Here is an 8,633-nt window from a genome sequence, read left to right on the forward strand (position 1 = left end):
AACAAGTCACCATGGCACATCTGGATTGCACCTTCCCCTTGGCTATATAAGACTTGACTCAGTGTCCACACAGACACGGATATGCCAGCCAGCATATTTCACCAACACCACGGTGAGAGAAAGGGGAGAAAGGCTCTTTTGTTCAGCTCTCTTCCCTAACTATAGCTTAAATCTAAAGAAAAGGAAATGCAGCATACATGATCAGAAATAATCAGAAGTAAATGAAAAGGTACAGAGCTGAGGGGTTTATCACATTATCAGTGGCAGGGTCAGAGGAAGTGGTCAGCGGGGAGCACAAATTATCAACAATGCCATGAGCCGGAGAAAGGGATTGAAAACGCGAGGAGCTGAGTTCAGCAATTAAACTTGATTTTCATGCTAATTCAAAACTGTTTGTTTGGGGGCTGAAGGAAGAGAAGGAAGCAATGTGGTTTCCAGTAGCGAAACTGCTCGTTAATATCCTGGTGAAGCAATAACCTCAGGTAATAGGAAATATTATGATGTCTCCAGAGGACAGATAGAAATTCAGATTTGCTCTCCTCGTCCATGGAGCTCAGCGTAATACAATCTATTCTGCAAAGCTGAACACCCACAAGAAGGTTAAAACATTGATTGGGTGAAATACTTCACACTACTGACACCTAGCAATAAACGGACCAGAAAAAAAAAAAAAAAGCAGGCGGGGAGATGTGGGTTGTTTTATTTTATTCCTCTGAAACTAACACTGGTGATTTATGGTTCCAGCTGCCCAGCAGGGGATGACTTCATGGGTAGAGAGTGGGATGAGGAGGAAATTCGAGGTGGTGGGGGACACTCTTGGTTCAAAACTATTGACGGCTGCTTCTATTGGGTTTATTACAGTGTTTTATGAAGCAATACAAGAGATATCGTCAGCTAACACCAGGATTGCACGGGACACATAACAAATGGTTTATAAAAGGTTGCTGAATCTTCTAGATAACTAAACTTGAATAAATTGTCTCGTGCCTAGGCTTCTGGTGCCACACCATTTCATAGCATTTTGTCTAATCTTAGCCAAAACAAGGATAAGAAGTCTGAGGTCAGGACACGAACCTAGGAAATGATGCCTTGCTACCTTCCTACTTTCCAAACTATCTTTCAGTTACTAGAGAGCATGAGGACAGGAGGACAGGTCAGATCAGCCACCTTACTCTAAGTACAACAGCTTTAAGCTCTGCAAATGTCATTAGGCCTTGGGGAGAACGGGACTGAAACATCCTGCCCACCATCATACAGCCATCTAGGTCCAAAAACCCCTCCTATCAAGCCTGCCACCAGGCACACACCTCTTGAAGGGGAACACAAAGTTGCTGGCAAACTGACCTAAAATAAAAGCATCAGTAGATCCTAATGAGGTTCTGTAAAAGCAAAACAGGACACACACTTCCATAGTTCATTCCAATTACATCACTGCCCTACGTTGCTCAACTTGGTACAACAGATCTCAGGCAACTTCAAGAGAGCGTAGCAACTTAGCTCTCACTAGGTGTTTTGTATTGGGAGGAGTTGGCAGGAGGTGGTCGGACAGCTATTGTCACCGTTTTTCAAGTGTTGACTGTGCTAGGTACCATAAGCTTCCCATGCTGTCTCAGTTTCACGCACACAACCCCGTGGCTGGGAACTATGACTACTTCCTCATACAAAGGATGAGTGGAGGCTCAGTGAAGCCAACTGCCTGGCCCAGTGTCACAGCAGTTAGCAAATGATAAAGTCTGGAATGTTCAAAGGCAAGGCTCTTTGTCCACTGGAAGCCTTGACACATGGAATGGCTTACTGTGTGAAAGTAAGTTCTCCATTGCAGACAGATGTTTACCACCTCTAGAGTACACAAAGGATGGATGAAGGCATGGAGTCAGTTGGTGTGGGAAGAGAAAGGCACTTTTTTTCTTCCATTTTTTCTTTTTTTCCAAACTGGGGATTGAACCCAGAGCCTCACACATGCTAGGTAAATGCAACTTCCTCAGCCCTAGATTATTTTGGTTGGTTTGTTTTTAAAGACAAGCTCTCACTATGTTGTCCATGCTGGTCTTGAAACTCCCGGACTCAAGTGATCCTCCTGTCTTGGCCTCCTAAGTAGGTGGGACTACAAGCATGCCACTTGCGCTGCACCTGGCTCCAACTTTTTTGTTTTGACGATATAATCTATGTGTCATAATATTCACCTTTTAAAAATGTATGATTCAGGACTGGGGGGTGGCTCAAGTGGTAGGGTGCTTGCTTAGCAAGTGCAAGGCCCTGAGTTTAACCCCAGTACTGCCAAAAAAAAAAAAAAAAAGTATAATTCAAGGGGTTTTGGTGTATTCTCAAATGTGTGCAACCATCAATCCCACTCCCATTGACATTCTCCTTTCTCCCCAGCCTCTAGAAACCACTAAATAACTTTTTATGGATTTGCCTCTTCCAGACATCTCACATCTAATATAGACTAGCTTCTACCCTTATCAGAAAGTTTTAAAGATTCATCATATCACGTTTCAGTACTTCATTTTTTTTATGGTCAAATAATATTCTATTGTGTGGATGTACCACATTTCATGTGCTTTTCATCAGCTGATGAACTCTAAAGTTCTTTTAGCTCTGAGCTTTTATGTACCCAAGCCTCCTGTGCTTACCCCAACTGTACAACTCGTGTGAGTTGTGGCTCCAGAGCTGTTGTATTTGCAGCATCTTGTTGGACATGCCTAAGCTGGTGTGACACTGCTAAAACTCAACATGGCCAACATGAAACTCATTTCCCCTCAAGGACTCTTTCCTCTCCACGCTCCCCCACTTCTGTTAATGGCAAGATCCATTTCTCCTCTGCCACTTTTAGTGCCAAATCTGTGAATTCTCCCTCAGTTACATCTTTTTCTTCCCTTTCTGTCACTTTGCCAAATTGAAACTTCTGGTTTGGATATTATAATAGCCTCTACTGCTTCCTAACCCTCCCTGCCTGCTCTGTTCTACTCAGCATAATTCAATTGCTTGAATTTATCTTAATTTCCAGCTCTGCTTTAGTGATTTCCAAGATTGAATGCTTTGAATGAAATGGAAACTTCTTAGGACTTTACTCTGGAGTCCAGGGTAGCCAACCGCAAATTAGTGAGAGAGAAAGGTGATATTTATGTACTTTTCTTTACTATTTGATTATAAACACTTTTTTGTTTGTTTTTTTAGATAGGGTCTTCGCATGTAACCCAGGCTGGCCTCAAACTCAAGATCCTCCTGTCTTAACCTCCCCAGTGTCAGGATTATAGGAGTACCCCACCATGCCCAGTTGATTTTAAACACTTTTAAGGGCAGAAACTAATTCTGTAGCTGAACAAGAAAGATGAAACTTTAGTGGAGAATAAACTCTGTCTTGAATCCTGCTGTACCACTAGGAACACTGTGGTCACTGCTACCTTTATTAACCTGATTTGTAAAATAAAAGGAGAAAACCCAATTACTTCTTGGAGGCCTTGTGAAGCTCAGAGGCAGTGTGTGTGTGGAGTGGCCAGGAAATGACACCGTTAGACTAAGTTGTAGTCATTTTGAATTCCTGCCTTTGGATCCTCTGCAAAGTGAGGTATCTACCCTGCACAGAGTGGGTGCTCAAAAATGCTTACATTGCTGAGGGAGACATGAAGAAGGGAAAATGAGTTACAGGAAGAACTGGACACAGAGAGAAGTAACTAGTGCAGAAAATGAAGAGGGTGCGCTTGAAAAGAAATGCAGGTTTGAAGGGCTCCAGAGGAAGAAGAGGTACACTGCATTTCAGACTGAGTGTGGAAGAGCCAAGGTCAAGGCAGGACATGGAATGAATGCCAGGTGAGGGAGACAGGAAGGAGGCCAAGGCTTAGTGAAGAAGACTCATGATGGGGCAGAGGGAAATAAAGCTGGCTGGGTAAACAATAAATGGCTTACAGACTAAGCAGAGTTTAGTGTTCACAGAGCAGTGACCACAGAGCCAGTGCAGGTTCTTGGGCAGACAAGTGGCCTGATGAAAGTAGTGTCTTTTGGAAATCTGAGTGGGCAGCCAAGTGCATGACAGAAGGGAGAGCAGGAGGTCATTTATGCAGGTGCTTAGTCGTGGAGATGTGCAGCAAAGTAACCTGGCTACAGGGGTGAATCAGAGAGTCAGTTGGAAGGAAAAACCCCATCACCCACCCAGCATCAGATACTGTAAATGATCCTAATCTTTAGCCTCCTAAGATTAGTGTTTTCTTAGGCCTGTGTTTTCTTTTCTCACCCCAATCCCTTAAGCTGTCTTTAAACGCCCAGATCCTGCTTAAGTCCTTGTTTTCTGGAACAAAGCTGGGAATAAGTTAACCAATTGATCAATGGACACTTTAGTCACTCCTGCCAAGCTGTCCTGGCTCAAGATAGCAAATTTCCTGCCTTTTTCAATTTCCTAGGTCTTCACAGCCTTAATTGCAATTCAGCTCAGAACATCTCTGAAGAGAGAGGAAGAAAAAGTTGAGAGTGTAAGTTAATCATAACTCATGTTTAAAGATCCAGTCTTCCACACGTATTCCCATTCATGTGGGAATCCCACCCCAGGAAGCAAACATTAGACTCTGTAGGTATCACAGCTAAATGTCACAGACTGCTCAAGTCAGAGCTTACCCCAAAGAGAACAATTTCTAAGAGGAGAAGAAAAGATAGGCGGAGACTGATTTTTTTTTTTTTCTGAGTCTTTAACTGTCAGCAAGTAGCAAGGTAAGGGAGTTTTGTACCACTTCTTTTCCTTTCACTTGAGCTATTAGTGTATAAAAATCTGATTGCATGACAGCTTCTGAGTTCCCTGAGACTTCATCTCACAAGCTAGAACACTTTTTCTGATGGCACATTTGCTTGCCAACTCATCAATCCAGCTAGCTCATATTCCAGGAACTCTTTTGAAATGTCTACACGTTTTATAAACCTTTCTGAGGGCCAGGAGTCAGGCCATGAGCCAGAATGGAGATAGGACCTCACTGTCCCTCCTCAAGGCAAAGCTTCAAGTCTCCTGTGAATCAGGAATGCCAAATTTTCCTCAACAAAAGCCTTACAAAGTGGCAGTGTGACCTGGACAAAAGATGAGCCAAAAGTAGTATTTCATTATCCCATAGGTAATAGTGAGCAGACACTCGAAAGCAGAGCATTTTCCAGGGACAGATCTCAGAGTTATGCTAAAATCATGCCCTTATCTGGAACACCACACAAGCAGGAAAGGGAGGAGAGAGCTCACCTATCACCCAGCAAGCCAGTAGGTTAAGTACTGTTTTCTTGGGTTATCAAGTTCATAGGCTGTCAGAGTTGGGAGGGCTGTGGACAGACTTGCACTAACTTTCGGAGGGTAAGATGACAACATAGGCCCAGGTAAGGTAAGTGACTTGTTCTAGGTTGGGCACCAGCTGAGATCAGAGAGTGAATGGAGAGAATTTGGTTTGGTTTGATCTTGCTTCTCTGGCATGCTTGGCCCTGTCGCTACAGTCAGGAGAGGAAGGTGGAGAAGAACCCCAGAAGTCAGGCCATGCTCTAGATTTCACCCAGGACGTGTGCTCTCGGTTTCTTCAAAAGGGTGTCAAAGTGCCATTATTAGGATTTATGTTCTTTGGTGCAGCACAGATGTCAACCACTGACTGCACTTTTAGACAAATCACAAACTCATTAAATACCTACCATGTATCTCAGACTGCCATTAAGAAATAAAAAGGAGCAGTGGAAGTTCCTGCAGCGTCAAGACAATGTGGCAGGCAGCCAGGGTTGACTATGGGGGATTCCCAGAGTAACACTTTATAGAGGCGGCAGCACAGCCTGGTTCATTCAAAAGGGAGGCCTTTCTGGACTCCTCTGACAGCACAGGCTCCTCACAGAGAGCTCCCTGGATCCTGCCATAATGCCCAACTTCCACAAAGATTTTAAAAGGCCTCTCTTCTAAAGATACACTGGGCAGAAAATGAGACCATCTGTTCTCACCTCTGTTCCAACTTCCATGTCTCAGACTAACTGCGGATGGTACACTGCCATTGCTCCAAATAGAGCCTTCTAGTTGTGGTCAGTCCAGGCACAGACGGAGTCCAGGGGCTTCGGACATATGACCATGACAAATTCAGCCAGCACTTGGAAAGGTACACATTCTCCAGTATGCAGACCTCTGGTGGACAGCAAATACCTGTGCCCAGCAACCGGGTGGTTGTATAAAATACAGCGGGAGGTACGCAGACACATCAGCTCTGTGCCATGCCTTTGACTACTTCACTGCCACTGTGGTGACGGTGTCTCCCGTGACTCTTACATTTTGGACAACTAAGGTAGATGACCTCAACTGAAAAAGAGAAATAAGGCTGATGGAAAACTAAGAAGCTGCTTGAGAATTTCAGAGAGAGAAGGAATAAGTGAAATGCCTGGAAAATCAAAATAAAACTCTTAATAGAAGAGTTAAAGACTTAGACAGATCTTTCTTCTCATAAAAGGTTTGATTTTTGAGAAAGAATTGTTATGGACTTGCCTAAAAATGAGACCATTTCTTCTAAGTGGAGTTTTATAAATTAAAAGGTCAAAAGTGAAGACAATTTTTATTTAGGCCTTGGCAACTCAAAATTAAATTGTCTTATGCAAGAGATCTGGTGGCAGAGAACAGAGTGAAAAATGACCTCAAAGAAGCCACTGGCATAACTGGAAACTTTGTAAAACTGAAAAATATTCAAGAAGCAAGAAGCTAACTTTCACTAGTTTGAATTTTCTGAATAACAATAGTTGTCAGTCAAAATAGGTCAGATAAGAAGAAATTTGGTAAAATGAATTTTTAAAAGCAAAATTATAGTACCCTGCTGGTTTCTACATCTTACTGTTTCCTGTAATTTACCTTTTTGTTATATGTGTATATTTTATTTCTATCAATAAATTCTAAATTACAAATGTAAAAGAAAACCTAATATATTACTAAATGTATAAATTATGTGCTCTGATTATGTATACTTTTTTCCTTGTCTTTTAAGTGGATTTTTTTAATGGTTTTGTGGGATTGAGAGGGTTTTTGAGACTGGGTTGCAAAGACTGAGGTCTTGTCATTTAATCCACACAACTGTTAGGCTGAGTATTATTTCCAAATGGAAACGGAGACGGTAACCAACTCAAGGTCACAGGGCAAGTAGAAGGGGCAGAATTGAGTCCTGATTGTCATCTAAGTTCAAGCTCTTTTCACAAAACCAACAGTTCTCAAAGTGTGGCCTGCAACCTCCTGGGAGTGTTCAACACCCTTTCAGGGAGTCTAGAAAGCCAAAAATTGTGTCACAAAATCACTGAGACACCACTTGCCATATCACCATGTTGATGTTTGCACCAACAGCACAAAAACATTGGCTGGTAAAGCTGCTGGAGGCTCAGTGGGCATCTACGGTGTGGCACCAAATTGCACCAACAGTCACAGCATTCTTACTGCTGTCTGCTTACAGTGCAGACTGCCAACGGCACTTAACAATTTTATGAAATTTTATGAAATCTTAATCCTAGAGTACACGGTCCAAATCAATCTATCACCTATCTATCTATCTATCTGTCTATCTAATCTATCTATCTAATCTACCTACCTATTGGTGGTGCTGATTAAACCCATAGCCTCTGCTGAGCTACACTCCAGTTTAGACCCTCTTATCTTTGGAAACTGGTCTTAAACTTTTAGTAAAACAGTCATTTGGCTTGAAAGAGGACAGTGAAGAGTAGAAGTAACTGCTCACATGCAAAAACAGCTTTATTGCCTCCAGTCCTATTAGAAGATGGCTATGTAAGAGCAAGCATCGGCATTACTTGTTCTAGCAGACATACATATGTTATGTTTGTAACCAAGTTAAAAGTAAATCAGGCAAATTTCTAACAGAACTAAGAGTACAAATAGTTACCTTCTGGACATTCCTAGTTTTTAAAAGGTTTAACTAAAAGATGCCACAAAATATTGACTTTTGTTATGCTTCTTAGCTCTGTCAGTCAAATGTGCCCCAGAACACCTGAAAACTAAACTGCTAGCCCAAGAATAAGTCAGACTACACCTATATTTCAAAACCAGAATACAGAAAATACCAAAAGTCAGTGAGCCTTGGGAGTTGAAATGTCATCCATGAACGTGGACAAATGCTGGTCTGTTAGGAAGCTAAACTCTGGGGATTGGGCAAGAATAAAGACTGTGTGTTCTTCATCTAGGGTAGCATTAAACCAGCTACCTTCAAGTAAGCCTTGAAAAATGGCCCATTAATCCCACTGAATTATATACTTAAAAGTGGTGAAAATGGCAAGTTTTGTTACATGTAATCAAACCTTTAAAAAATTAACAAAATAATACAGCAAAATCTGCTGGATTGTACACTTTAAATGAACAAGTTGTTTGATATGTGACATATGTCTCAATAAAGCTGTTTTTTTAAAAAAGTTGCCCTGCTTGCAAGGGCAGTCCCAGCTGCCAGCATTGTCATGGAGGTTTGGTATTACAGAGCTCAGGGGGTCAGTCTCACCAGAAATATGCACCAGCAAGTGGGCAGATGTTTGGGAGTCACTGCAGTCACTGTCAGTAACAGGAGTATCAGTACCGGCTCCTCGACAACTTGACTTTTCTACAATAACTTATATAAGACAAATCAGTAAAAATGGATGTAAATAAAAAGTCGCATACTTAG

The 8,633-nt window shown here is 42.1% G+C and overlaps 1 pseudogene; it reads left to right on the forward strand.

The window, feature by feature from the left end:
* Positions 1 to 6,067: 6,067 nt before the first annotated feature.
* Positions 6,068 to 6,453, forward strand: LOC109688220 (cyclic AMP-dependent transcription factor ATF-1 pseudogene; annotated as a pseudogene).
* Positions 6,454 to 8,633: the final 2,180 nt, after the last annotated feature.

The sequence above is a fragment of the Castor canadensis genome, chromosome 2 (genome assembly GCF_047511655.1).
Source record: "Castor canadensis chromosome 2, mCasCan1.hap1v2, whole genome shotgun sequence".
Lineage (NCBI taxonomy): Eukaryota > Metazoa > Chordata > Mammalia > Rodentia > Castoridae > Castor > Castor canadensis.